The sequence below is a fragment of the Cupressus sempervirens genome, chromosome 9 (genome assembly GCF_028749045.1).
Source record: "Cupressus sempervirens isolate cs-2001-9-10 chromosome 9, ASM2874904v1, whole genome shotgun sequence".
Taxonomy (NCBI): domain Eukaryota; kingdom Viridiplantae; phylum Streptophyta; class Pinopsida; order Cupressales; family Cupressaceae; genus Cupressus; species Cupressus sempervirens.
In genome coordinates, this window is record NC_143126.1 from 486,334,772 (window position 1) to 486,349,997 (window position 15,226).

Genomic DNA, 15,226 nt, shown 5'->3' on the forward strand with positions numbered 1-15,226 from the left:
ATTCTATATGAGATAATACTATTCAAATTACAAAGAGAATTAGATAGAGGAAATACATAAGAAAAATCACTGTTATTAAGCTCAATCTTTCCAAAATTATAAACCCTCAATCACAATGATGGATTAAGGATATCTATTCATTTTTCAACTTATTTCCCATTCAATACATTATCTTGATCTAATTCATTTATAAATTATAATTAATTAAGATAACATGGATTCAAGACTAAAATTAAATGTTAATATCATTTCTAAATGAAAGCTAAGTAATACTTATATCTAGTGAGGTACTTTAAATATTGAGACATTTTTGAAATTAATAACTAAATCATAATGTGACATATTGGATTAATCAAATATATTTCATGTGTGTGCTCTATGTTGTTTTATTTTGTATGGGTACATATTGTCCATTTAGGTAGAGTGTTGCCCCTGGTGGATTTTGTCTTTCATACTTGAATTATATATGGTTTTATATCTTTTTCTCTTTGGGGTTATATTGTGAAAATTTTAATAATCGTTTTGGTGTCGCAATTGGTTCATGTGTATTTTTGGTTGCATTGGTGGTGCAACCACAAATGGAGGGACCTCAAATAGTGTTGGAAGCATGAATGCCGATGATACTTCTATGGGGGAGTATTGTAGAAACATGATTAGATCATTAACATCATGATATGTTGCATTCATGACTATGTTTTGCATTGATGTCAACATAGTAGTTTTTCATGGTATTTGATAAAAGAACAATGGAAAGATCAAGTTGGTACGGACAACTAGTTGAGCATATTCATTAAGTGAGGTTAAAGGGAGATAATACTAAGTGTCTAGTATATGCAACTAACCTCAGAAGCATAAGATAGTAAGTCTGGAAGAAGTTACGCAAGTTTCAGTAAAGACTATTTTGAGATAGAGTTTACAGAGGCATGTTCTGATAAACTTGTTATATCTCTTAGCAGAGTTGTTATTCTGAGAAGCCGAATTTAAAGGTGTGAAGAAGACATTTTGAAGATGATGTAGCTAAGCTCGCTTGTCATAATGTTACACATATTGAAAGTTATTCAAGTTACAAGGCGAAAGATTAATGTTATCGCTAAGTGTAACGTGTTCTTAATGAGTCCCTATAATAATTAATTGAGAAAGTGTAATAGCTGACTCAAAGAATTCTTTTATGGATTCGATATATAGGAAGGACATTTTCCTATATCATGTAGGAGATGTATGAATGATTGCAAGAAGCACGAAGAGCAGAATGTAAAGATAAGCAGAGCAGAGCGAATGTGAAGAAACTTCATTGTCGAGGTTTTATTGTAAGATTTGAAGTTTGATACTTCGATATGAGATTCATGACCTGGTCTACAAGGTTTCACAGTGATTGGTCTAGTTGACAGGATAATGAAAAGAAGTTAAACTATAGTACATACAATTATTTTGCAAGGAATAGTTGAAAGATTAGTTGGACAATGAGTTTAGTGATCTTCCACAACTCTTAACAGTGTTGGAATCTCCTAACAGGGATTCAAAGTCTTATAACATGGACTCATATGTACTAAATGTTGTAATAAAATCCTAACAGGCTCCATCCTCTAACAAGGAATATTTATATTAGTACATTATCTTGTGGGCATCATTCCCACCAGGCTTTTCCCTCTGATCAAGGGTTTCCCTTGTTAACATTTTTGGTGTAATTGTGTATGTGCATCTTTGTATGGTTGTTGTTTAATTTGATTGAATGGTTAAGATTTTTTAAGGTTGATAATTATTGGATAACTGATTCACCCCCCCACCACCCCTCTCACTTATATTGGTGGACTATTGTTTATAACAAAGAGATCTATCTAGGTGTGCTAAGTAATACTTATATTTAATGAGGTACTTTAAATATTGAGACATTTGTGAAATTGAGAACTAAATCATAATGTGACATATTGAATTCATCAAATATATTTCATGTGTGTACTCTATGTTATTTTATTTTGTGTGGGTACATTGTCCATTCAAGTAGAGTATTACCCCAGGTGGATTTTGTCTTTCAAACTTTAATTATATATGGTTTTATAATTGTTTCCCTTGGGGTTATATTGTGAAAATTTAATAACTATTTTTGATGTCACAACTGGTTCATGGGTATTTTTGGTTGCATTGGTGGTGCAAGCACAAAAAGAGTAAAGACAATTGAAACAAGGAATTATAGATAAAAATGCGAGTTCAGTCTTCATTAAACAATGTACATTCAGTTGCAACATGCCATCTTACATGCTAGGCTTATACATGCCTAATTACTTATGAAGCTATCTAGTTCTAACTATAAAATTACTTCTAGGGATCTATCACATTTCTTACATAGGCATCATGACACACAAGTTAGCCCAAGAAAGAATTACATTCCCCCAAGAATAAGAAACATACCACAATAGATATGTTAGGTCCTAAAGCATAAGGAAAAAATTATATAAACCATTTTAAAACTTGTGGTACGATATTTAGGTCCACACATGATTGAAGCACATTGAGGTATACACCATCGCATATTCAATTTCCACAGACACATTCAAGAACTAGCATAAACAAGATACCCAATAATGAATCAAACATAACTTGAGCATTGATGAACCAAATGAGTTGCGATTCTAAGAAGTTGTTCATGACTACGTCCTAATAAGAATCCCATGTTCACAGGTGTTAACTCAAAGAGATGATTGCTCTCTTGATCAATATCTCAGACTGTACAAACAAGAAAATAAGAATAGACCAAAAACAATTTGTTTTTTTGGGTCGATGCAAGAGTTCTCTAAACCCAAGATGCTCCTGCATCAAACACCTAGGGTTATTAAGAAAGCGGGTCTTTCACTTTGATGATTGAGAAGAATTAAAAAGATTCAACTTAACTTGAGAAATCTATGAAGAATCCTCAACTGGTCTATCTGCCCATTTTACCATGTCTATCTTCCCATTTTACAAAATACTCCATATACTCCCTACTTGTGGTACTTCTACCAACTCTACCGCCCATGATTCTTTTATCCCTTCTAACTTCTTCTTAGAATACTTTTGCTTCATATTTGAAAGTTTCATGATACATAGAGAAATCTCCAATATTGAATATGGGTGATATGTCCATGTCCTTCGACAATTCAACTTCATAAGCATTTCTTGAACCAAATTTCCTCATCATGCTACAAGGTCCAAACTTCTTCATCTTCAATTTTTGAGATGTCCTAATTGGAAATTCCTCTTTCTTTTAATGAACCATAATTGTATTTATCACTTGATAATCTTTATGCCACCTAGTCCTACAAACCTTCTCCTTAATACTTCTGATTCATATTTTCCAAATGATGTTTCAAATCCCCATGCAATGACTTAACAAGACTAGAAAATTACTCTTCTCCAACACTCTTTTATCCTCTAGACTAATATCCCTCAGTCTTGAAATTCCATTAGGAATCATACCTATAACTACTTCAAATTATGTTTCTCCTGTGCTCCTATTCACTAGATTATTGTATGCAAACTCTCCTTGTGCTAAAACCAAATTCCAATTACAAGGCTTATCTCCAACAAACTCCTTAACAAATTCCCTAAACTCTTGTTCACAACCTTTGTCTGACTATCAATTTGTGGATGAAAAGCATAACTAAATTTAATTCAGTATTCATTCTCTAGGGTTTCCTCCATAAATATCCTTCAATTTTTCTATATCTATCCAAAACTATACTCCCTGGCAATCTATGCAATTTCACAACCACCTTAAGCACTTGAAGTCTTCTTACAAGAAATGAAATGTGACATCTTAGAAAATCTATGTACCAATACAAATATATAATCATTCTCTCTTTGTATCTTAGGACCCCCACCCAAAAATCTCATGCTAATATACTCTCAAGGTCTATGAGCTATAGGTAATGGTGTATAATCCCACATTTTGACTATTACCCTTAGCAACTTGACAAACTCTGCAACTCTCGACATATTTCTTGACATCCTTATAAATCTGGAACTAATAATACTTTTCACTTAACTCACCATCTTGTCAACACCAATGTGTCCTACAAGTCTTCCACTACGCTTCTCCTCAATCATATTACCCCTTATTAATCCTCTAAGTATGCATAACTGAATTGCTTCGATGAAATGACCTCTGCTAGTTAAATCAAAGATTTCAAGTATGGTCTTAAGGTATTTTATCAAACAATTGGCATGAAATTGCATTCCTTCAACAATGATACACGTTGTACTGTCACATTATTGTTTACTGATACAAATACTATGAAATGATAATGTTACCAACGAAATCCGAACTTCAAGCCAGTTGGGATTAGGAACTAAACTTAGAACTTTACAATAATGCCTTATATTCATGACAGTAAATCAACGACCCTTAAGTTATGCACAGAAGATGGTATGATAGACTTTACAGAATTAGCAAATAATTAATATAAATAATGCAGTAGGGATGTAAGGTGGAAAAACCTGTAAAATTGGAGAATAACGTTGAGAGTGTTTACATACACAATAAGCACTCAGCCCGTCACCACTTCCAGGCACTCAACCAACTTGCCGCCTGCTACTGGACTCTTCTGTCAAACTGTGCTGATGAAGGGAGCTGACTCTAACGATGGAAGGAAATAATATCAATGCTATTGCCAATTGCAGATGTCGTGAATCACTTAGACACTCTCCTGTGTTCACTTCTGGTCATATCCTTATATTATTGCCTATCAAAACATCTACTACTCAGTAGTTCTCCCAATGCCATTGCCGTTCTTATTAGCCATGCCTTCTATTCACTTTTGGAAGCTATGGTATTCATGTGGATAACAGTCACTGTTAAGAAGCACAAAAATGGTATCTCAGACCCACTACCTGTGAACTGCACTGTATGTACGAACGTTGCCAATGTATAAGGTCTGAAGAAGTTAAGATATTACTCACTTGGGGTCTCTACTAAAGCCTTCGGCCCTGAAATGATTGCTTCCTGACTGTCGCCCAGCCTCAACTGATGATGTGCAGTTTCTGATATTAAATACTGACCAATTCCTCTTACTGCTGTTAATAACTCTTAACTTCTTGACTAATCTCCAATTTCTAAATCGAACTTAGAACTGATAGAACAATGTGAGTGTCTAGGTTTGTGTCTAGCTCCACTGTTTTTTCCTCAAGGGATTTCGTCCTTAGGAAAAGATCTAGTCACATTTAAACAAATCTTAAGATTTTAAAAAATATCATATATTGTGGTGGTAATCCCAAGACAAAAGCTTTCTTAAATAACCTTAAAGTATGCGGAGATACAAACATCTTAGCAATATGGGATAAAAGACTATTTTGTCTTTTAGTCACTTAAGTCATTTTATCCTAAAACGACTTTAAATAATATAGTACTTTATATTTTGATCCAATAAAATAAAATGACTTAAATTTTAGGATTTTCTTTTTAAATCTCCTCAATTGAAACCCTAACTATTGTGACTGGCTGACATCCTAAATCATATGTCGTTAGCCTATCCAGATGGAAAGATAGACCAACTAGGTGCCTTTAAGACTAGCGCGGAGAAGTCGACATTACATCCAAATACCATCTTAAATAAAATAATTCAATCACTTACTTCTATATGTCATAAAAGGTTTCTTACAAGCTTTCCATAAATTCACAAAATTAGGATCGACTTCATACAAAGTACTCAATTCATTAAATGCAAGTGCTTCTACTCTTATCTTTGTCAACAAATTCCTTCTTATACTCAACACATTTGTTAAGAATGGATGCTTGATGCACTTGTATGAAGGAGTTTGTTAGTATGTAAGAGAGATGATTAAGTACTTATGTTTCATATTCATGATAGTGTTTGTCATTGATGTCAACATATCGATTTTCTCAATAGTTCAACAAGAGTTGCAGAGGAAAATTCATTTGGCGAGGTTTGTGGTCACTAAGTTATGCTATGTGCTCTTGAAGGTATATTTATGAACCTATCTTGATATTATGTTCATGTTCACGTATAGAGTTATGAATATTTGCATGAGTTACATAAAGTTATTGAGGAGACCGTCATCATAGAGTGTTTCTAGTTGCTAATTTTTGGTATTTGCATTGTATCTTTTTAAAAGGTTGAAGATTGTTTAGTGGGCTTGTATTAGGGTTGAAGACATGTTAAGGATACTATAGTTAACATGACATAATCAAATTTTCATTTCATGAGGTTTGGTGAAGATTGTTTAGTATTTTGTTCGCAAGAAGCTGACTATTATTAAAATCTTTATGGGAAGTATTATATGTAATGTAATACGTATTGTAATATCTTATTGGGGTCCTATACTATTAATTGCAATTTGAGAAATCCTCAAGGCCAACTCAATTAGTTATTAGGACTTGATATAAAAGAAAGTTTGTTTCCTTGGTTGTAAGGGTGGCATTGGATCAGTGAGATCATTATGTTGGTTATGCAAGCTTTGGATGTGAATTATGTTTGATTAGAGAAAAGATTGATGTTAAGGATGAACTATGGGCTTCAAAGGAATTGTATTGGCAAAGAGATTTCTATTTAGTTAGTTCAGAACTTGGATATGTTATCTTGAATATTGTTTAGCGAACACAGTTTGAGGCTATTTCAACAATTGGTTCAGTTGTCCTCCTTTCAACTCCTAACATGGTTAGAATCTCTTGTCAGGGATTTAAAGTCTCCTAACATGGAATCATATGTATTGATTATATTTCATTTGACACCTAACAAGGTCATATCCTTTCACAAGGAGCTTTTGTATTGATACATTATTTATGGACATCATTCCCATCATAGTTTTCCCTCTGATCAAGGGTTTCCCTAGATAATATATCTGGTGTTATTGTGCATGGTTATCTTTCGATGGTTATTGCATCTTTTGATCATAGGTTTCATAATTAATAAAGAAATTGATAGTTGTTTTAAATACATAACTGATTCACCCCCCTCTTAGTTATCTTCGAAGGCTTTAATTTCTAGTAATTGGTATCAGAGCATGTCCTAGAAGGAAAAGTTTAAAAACTTAAGGAGATCCATGGCTTCTTATTTCAAGAAAGAAAGTCTGAAATTTGATGGAGTAAATTATGACCATTAGAAGGAGAAGATGAAGACTCACTCGATGTGTATGGATGTGGAATTTAGTTACATTAAAAAAGAAGAATATAGTAGATGAAGACAAGCTTGACTCCTGTGAATATAGTAGATGAAGACAAGCTTGACTAGCTGTGGAAATCATCTCCTACTTATCAATCCCGTGAACATACCAAAAAAAATCTATTCATGCAGAACATGCTTGCTAAGGAAGCATTATTGTCAGCTCTATCTGAATGAAAATATACAGAGGTAAAAACTTTAAATCTTGCACATGAAATTTAGATTACATCACAAAACATAATTGAAGGTGATGAATATGAAAATAAGTCTAGATTACAGAGTTGGATATGTATGTTTCAACATGCTAAAATGCAAGAAGATGAAACTATAAGAGAATAATTTAGTAGAATATCTGAAATTGTTGCAAAAATTAGAAGTTGTGATGTAACTAAGCCAAAAGATGAGATTTTGAGGGAGATTTCAACTATATTGAGACCTGCTTATCATCAGAAGACACAAATGATTGAAGAAGTTATTCCTTGTAAACATAACTTTACAAAAGAGACTTTTCTTAAAAAGTTGCAGGCATATGAATTGTGGATGAAATAGAATGATGGATTACCAAGAGTTGAGAATTCTTTTTTATATAGAGAGACATACCTACATTGATGAACAATGCAAGTACAAGTGGAGATTATGCTAAATAATGTGTATGAAGATAAGAAGATTGATGGACTTACCTTGTTTATGAAGATAGAACCTAAAGGTAAAAAAATTCTTGTTTGTTGGATATGTAAAGATCTTGGTTATTATTCATCTAAGTATCCTAAGAGAGAAAACAAGTTTAAGCCTAGAAAGCCTTACAAGTCAAGAGTACCTAAATATTGCTTCTTTGTTAATGATGATGATGACCTTGATTTTAATATGTTATGTTTCCTAGATGATAGTGATGTTGAGGAAGATCAAATAGGATTTGTTTCTATTAAGGAAGAAAGTCCTAAAACAAAAATAAAAGAAGTAAGAGAACTAAAAGCCTTAGTGTCACATATTGAGAAGAAAAAGTATGATTTGATTATTGATAGTGGTTGTTCCCATCATATTACTAGATATACAAATTTTTTTTTTGAATTCAATAGTTATGATGGAGGAATAGTTAGAGTTGGAAATAATGTAGCATGCCATATTAAAGGAAAAGGATCTATTACTCTTGATGGAAAGAATAACACTTTGGATGTTTACTTTATGGATGAATTGAAATATAGCCTTTGGAGCATTGGACAACTTTTTGACAAGGGATATCAGTTAGATTTTATAGAGAAGACTTGTATTATTGAATATAAGAATGAAACATTGATCAATATTGGTACAAGAATAAAAAGTAATGTTCAATTGAACCCTATTGAGATGACATGTTTGGTTTTTAAAGTGGATGAAAGCTAGTTATATCATGAGAGATTTTGTTATATTAAATTTGATAACATTGTGAAGGCTAGTACAACATTTTCAATTAGAGATTTGCCTAAGATTGTGAAACCTTCTAATATGATTTGCAAAGAATGTGTGTTGGCTATTCACCCTAAAGGAAATCTAGTATTATCAGTTAGTGCAAAAAACTTAGTCAATTGTAAGGTAGAGTTGGTCAATCAACCACTCTATACAGGCCAAGCTATGCAAAAGAGAAGTATAAACATTTAATTGTTGCCGAGAAGTAGTTACTGTCAAGAAGATTTTTGCTGAGTACTCTAGTGGTTGTTGAGCCTTACAGGAGGCAACACATGAGCTGAGTGATACAGAGGACAAGAGAAATAGTAGAAGCCAAGAATAACATGATAGGGGGGACAACATGAAGAACTAGTATGCACTGAGCATCAAAAAGGTATATGTGCCAAGTAACAAAGTTTTATGTAAATTTTTGGAGTGACAAAAACATTGAAGTAAACCATTTTTTTTGAGATGGAAATGTGTTCTTAAGATCAAGGAGTTAATCAGGGAGTCAATTACACATGTAATTAAGGATCATCGATTCCTATGTAATGAGATCAACCAATAAAAAAAATAGGACTTAGTGACAAAAATGATGAATCGGGATCATTGGTTGAGATCTAGAAGGTTCATCAGATGGTTATTTAAGGACGGTTTTAGACCTAATTTTATTAGTTATGAGTTAGAAGTTATGGATATGAAGTTGAAGGTAAATTCAACGGAGTTAAGTGTTAAAGAGAATTAGGTGACCAAGTAGTGCATAGAGGAGATAACATATATCTATCATATAAAGTTGATATCAAATTGTATAGAGGTGATCTGTCACCATCATTCAAGTGCATACTAAAGGATAAAGGTACTAATACATTTTAACAAGTATTTCAAGGTAAATATCTTAATAGAGTGGTCTTAATAGGCCTATATAAATATCCTAATAGAGTACTCACTTAATTGTGTAGTTAAAATCCTTTGATCGAGGTAGACTAAATAAGTCTTGTAAGCTCTTAACTGGGAAAACCCATCACATGGTAGATCATTAGAAGTGATCTAACTTTGTAGCCCTAACATGCACACTTCATTGCTACAGTAGTGAATATTTTGTGGGTGTCATCCCCACCGCAGTTTTACTTTCATTTTGGAGGGTTTCTCCATTACCAAGTCTTTGTCTCATGTGTTGATTTTTTTCTTACATGTTTTACTCATGCTATTAGATGTTAGATCTGATATTACATGTTGATATATGATGTTTCATGTCAAAGTTCAAGGTTAAGGTAGAGATGTGTGTGGTGAAACAAGTGTGGATGTGATTTACATTTGGAGTGGTAAAAGTTTTATAGATCATGATTAACCCCCCTCTCAACATCTTACTTTCCTTATTAAATTTCCAATAATTGGTATTAGAGTAATGTTCTCTAAGAAGTCTAACCACTTGAGAGTTAAAGATCTTGGGGATGGAATCCTACAAGTTGGAAAAGGTTATTGAGAATCAAATGATTTATTTGCAACTTGCATTTGAGAAAGTCAAGGCCATAAAGGAGGAAATGAATAAATCCCTAAAGAGAAGAAAAGAGATGACGACTCAACAAAATGACATTCAATAGAAGGAATAAAGCATTGAAGACCTATGTGGTGAAGGCATATCCAGTGAAACTGATGCAACAATAGAAATTCTATTAGAGAAGAACAACATCCTAAATGAAGAAGTAAGAGCAACAAGAAGAGAAAATGAAATATAGTTAGCAAGGATGTGTGAACTGACTAAAAAAAGAAAAAAAAAACATGAAGAAGAAAAGGTAATGGATGAAGAAGACAAAAGGAAGATGGCTACAAGTCTTGATGAAAGAATAAATGAAGTACAAAGGTTGACTCAAAATCAATTTGACATGGGCAATCAATTACCAAGTGCCAATCATGATATTGCTAGAAAGGTGGAAGAGATTGCAAATCTAAGATATGAGAATGATCAAGTGAAAGATTAGTTAAGAGATGAGAAAAAAAAAGGAAAGAATGAACATATCTGGAGAGGCTATGAGACAACTTGATGAACAACTAAGAGCACAAAGAAGACCTCATGAGACTACTGGACTAGGTTATACTAAGTTCATGTCATCTACTGAGCAAGGGGAGTCATTAAAGCATGGTGAACAAAGAAATTCTAGGAACAAAAAAGCCTATATGCTATAACTATAGAAAATTAAGCCACACAACAAACATTTGTAGGAGCAAAATTGGTAAATCAAATCCTAAGCCTAAATTCAATGGTAATTGTTTCAATTGTAACAAGCATGAACATAAAGCACATGAAAGTAGATCAAAGACCAGTAAGACATAAGCTACATCTAGATTTGAAGGTTATTGTTACACATGTCAAAAGTATGGTCATAGGGCACAACATTGCAAATCTAAAGAAAATAATAGTTGGACACCTAAAGGTCAAACCAAAACAACTAAGAAAGGCGATACTATAAGTTGGGACTATAATACTTGGGTCAATTGTCAGTTATGTGGAAAGTATGGACATATTGTTGAAAATTGTGCAAGGATTTATCTTAGAGGAAGATTAGGAAATTGGAGGAATTTTGGACCAATATATCTTAACTATCAGAAGGTCGATCATCTAAGAAGAAACTGTATGAATTGAGCACCAACACCTAATGTTGAAAAGAATAATGACAAAGAAAAGGTCAATACTGAAGAAGTGAGAACCTAGATGAATCATACCTAGGGAAAGAAAATTAATAAAGGAAAAAGTTCAAATGGTGAAGTTGTGATCACCCAATCCAATGGATTAGATGATTCCCCCACCTTAAATCGAGTAAAGAGGTATGCATGGAACTACATTTAAAATTGTTAAATCATACATTAGTTCCTAATGTAATATGCATGAAAGTATACATTAACATGTTAATCAATGTACAAGGAAAAATTAGAGGTTTGAATTAAGTGAAGTATTTTTGTTGCCAAGTTGAAGTGATAGTGATAACTGAGCTCCAGTATTGGAGTCATGAAAGTGTTAAGCGATTAAGCATAATTGTTGGTATTGACCAAGTCTTGGTAATGGCTGAGTGAAATGAAGGGAAGTGAGACTATCAAGTTTCCCTGTAATGACCGAGACAACTGTAACTCACCTACTACATGTACACAGTATTGATGATGCCCGAAATTTGATATTCTAAGTTAGATAGTGATTTTTAAATTCATTTTGATCACACAACATTTGAGTTTTCTAAAGAGCACAACGAGTTCAAGCATCTGAGAGCATTTGAACAAGGATTGTGAAGATTTGTTGAGTTCCATCAACTATTGAAGTGAACCATGAGTAGTTGCATTGAAGCTGATTTGTGTAGAATTTGTGAAATGAATCCTAAGTTGAAGAAATGACATCAAGTTTGGCTACAATTGAGAAGAACATGGAGCTAAAGGTTATTCATACTCAATTAGTCAAAAATGATGCTTGACCCCCACCTAAATTTAGAGAATATCCTAAAATAGCGATGAAGAATGACTCCTTGAGTGCCCTGTCATCAATTCCACCTAGGGTTATAATTATTCAAGATGTAAGAGCATGTTATATGTGTAAGATAGGTGAAGTAGGATATTTTGAGTTAAGGAATACATATGATAAATTATGTGAGAATGAAATACTGAAGGATGAGCACAAGATTGTTGCCAAGAAAGGGTTAACACAAGCCATAAATTTTCTCAAGAATTTAAAGGTTGAATGGATCAAAGTTTTTTTGAGCCATGTGCATGATATGAAATTATTGTTGGATAATGGACCAGTGAATATAACAAAGAAGATTATCCATCATGTTACAGGATACCCTATCACTGAAAGGGTTAAAACCATTCATTGTCAAGGGAGAGAAGAAATTGAGGCCAACACACTGGCTAAATAGAACAAAAGAGGAATGACAATATCTACCATTGAGGATGCAGAGATTGAATTTTCTATAAGAGTCATTTCCCATAAATTTTATTAGTCAAGTTGACTTGATAGTGTGCCATGTGTTGCAATAGACTTGGCATGGGAGACTATCAGGATGAATCACAACTATGACCTTGCAGACCTCCAACTTGTACAACTAGCAAAGAAATTGGAAAGTATAAGGAAAGCAAAGAAAAATATGTGAAAATTTGGTTCTCTGATTGTTTGTGTTTTCTTTTATGTGAAAAACATGTTTGCCATCATTGGTGATGTTGTCTGGGATAAGACAAGACCTATTGCCCCATAGATTAATGAATTTTTTGGTCAGATGGGTGATAATTTTAAAATTGTTATGGATGGTTACTTTGAAGAATTCAAGAGGAAAATGAAAAATAGGTCTAGGATACTACTATACCTAGCAGACAAATATTATGATGATGTATGTTTCTTGGTAGACACTGATTTTACCTATACACAAGTAGTTCTACCTAGGGTTGCATGGTTGAGACCTTTGCCTTATGATTTTAACATTGATGAGGTAAATGCAACTATCACAACTCTATTGGCAGAGGAAGTGGACAAGGACACTGAGCCATTCAATAGGTATGACTCAGTAAAGGTGAAGATCATTTTTCAAATTAATGCACCTAAGTTGAATAAGAAGAGGAAGGCCATGATTGAGAACTTGGAAAATTTTTTGGTAGAAGGATTCAAGAAAGATATTCTTTTTTAGATTACAGAAGGCAAAGGGGAGGATAAAAAAAAGTAGTGATGATGATGAAGAAGATGTAGAGGAAAGAGGCAAGGAGATAGTGATGACCGAGCCACAGGTTAAAAGAGGCAAGAAAACTATCATTGTTGAGCCTAATGTGAAGAGAATCCTTAAGAAAGTTGTTACAAAAACTACACCTACACCAGTAAGGGTTACAAGATAAGAACAAGGGAAACTACTATTGTAGTTGCCAAGTCTTAGAAGAAAGGTGTTGTGAAGATAATAAAGCCCTCTTGAGTCAAGAGCTCAACAACAAGAAATACCACCACTGAGGAAGCCAAGCCAAGAAAACCTGAGAAGAAACTAAGAAGTCTTATAATCAAGAAGGATGATGAGGAAATAAAGTAAAAAAGACCAAGTTAGATGTCTTAAGTCAATTTAGAGTGGCTACACATAAAAATCCCAAAAACATCAATGAGGTATGTGAGAATATTAGGAATAGTGCATGATTATTTGGTTTCCAATTTATAAAATATGATAAACTGAGTAAGGAGGATAAGAACAAAGTAGAAGAGGTAATAATTGATATGATGGTAATTTTAAGTATACACCTATAGAGCTAGGAATAATAATTCATGACGAATTGTACAAAAAGATTGAGGGAAAGTGGAAATTTGCATTAACCATTGAAAGGAAAATAAGAGAAGAAACATTGGATCAGGTTATGTCAAAATTAGATAAGGGTTAGATTTGTTTAGCTTTAAGAAATTATACTAATAGGTTTTAACCTAAGAGGAGAGAATTCTTGATTTTGAAAAATAAAATAGAAAATGTTACCAAAGAGACCAAAATAACATGGAGAAATATTTATGGTCCAATACCTAATAATGAACACAAGAATGAGGAAGAAAAATATGAATAGGTAAATGTGGAACTAGACAACATTGGAGATATTGATGATGGTCATGGAGAAATATTTATGGTCCAATACCTAATAATGAACACAAGAATGAGGAAGAAAAATATGAATAGGTAAATGTGGAACTAGACAACATTGGAGATATTGATGATGGTCAAGTTAATCTTATTAATAGATTCAACATTTTGGTGCAGCTAAGAGAAGGGCATGCATAGACTATGGCTATTGATGATGAGGCATAAACTAGTCCTATTATAAATAAAACTGTTATGACTGGGCCAAAGCAACAAAGTGTAGGTCTAGTTTAGAGCATGTCTATGTAGTTGCCAGCTCATGAAAAGTTGACAGACCCTAATTCTATGTTAGTGCAAGTAAAGGACTACCAAAGATTGACACACATGTGACCACTAAAATGGTCTAATATTCATCTATTCCTATTAATACATTAAGGTCATTTGATAGCCAAGGTGATGTACAAGTTGGGCTTGCCAATCAATAGAGTGTGCCAGTCAATATAGGAAAAATCATGCAAGTGGTTGCACAGACAAATTAAGCTACTGAGGGACAAGCTGGAAATGAGAAAGAAGATAAGAGTCACGATGATCAAGTAGATTAGTCTTCTATAGGTGTAAGACCAAGTGCCTCGGGACCTCAAATTGAGGGAAATAAGGAGGTAGGTAAGCTAAGTTCATCCAGTGAACTTTGAATTTTTGTTCTCAAAGATAAATCATATGTGTCTATTTTAGACAAAGGTCAAGAAGAGAAGAAGTTAGGAGATGAATCAAAGAAACAAGAGTTGACCACTGAGTCACAAAAGTTTAATCTAGGAGTTCAAACTCAAGGTTTGCAACTGGCTATGCCAAGATCCAACTCACAAGATTCCAATAGGAAGAAGTTGAACAAGAAGGTGAAACATTCACCTCAAGCCATAAGAGGTAAACTAGTCACTCTAGCTGTAGAAATTTTTATTCCTAATTGGGATAAATCTAACTTGAGAGGAGTAGATGATAATATTAAGTGAACTATTTGTAAGGAAGGAAAAGAAAGCCGAGTTGAGGAGAGAACATCAAAAGAGGCAAGCATTGTATGATATC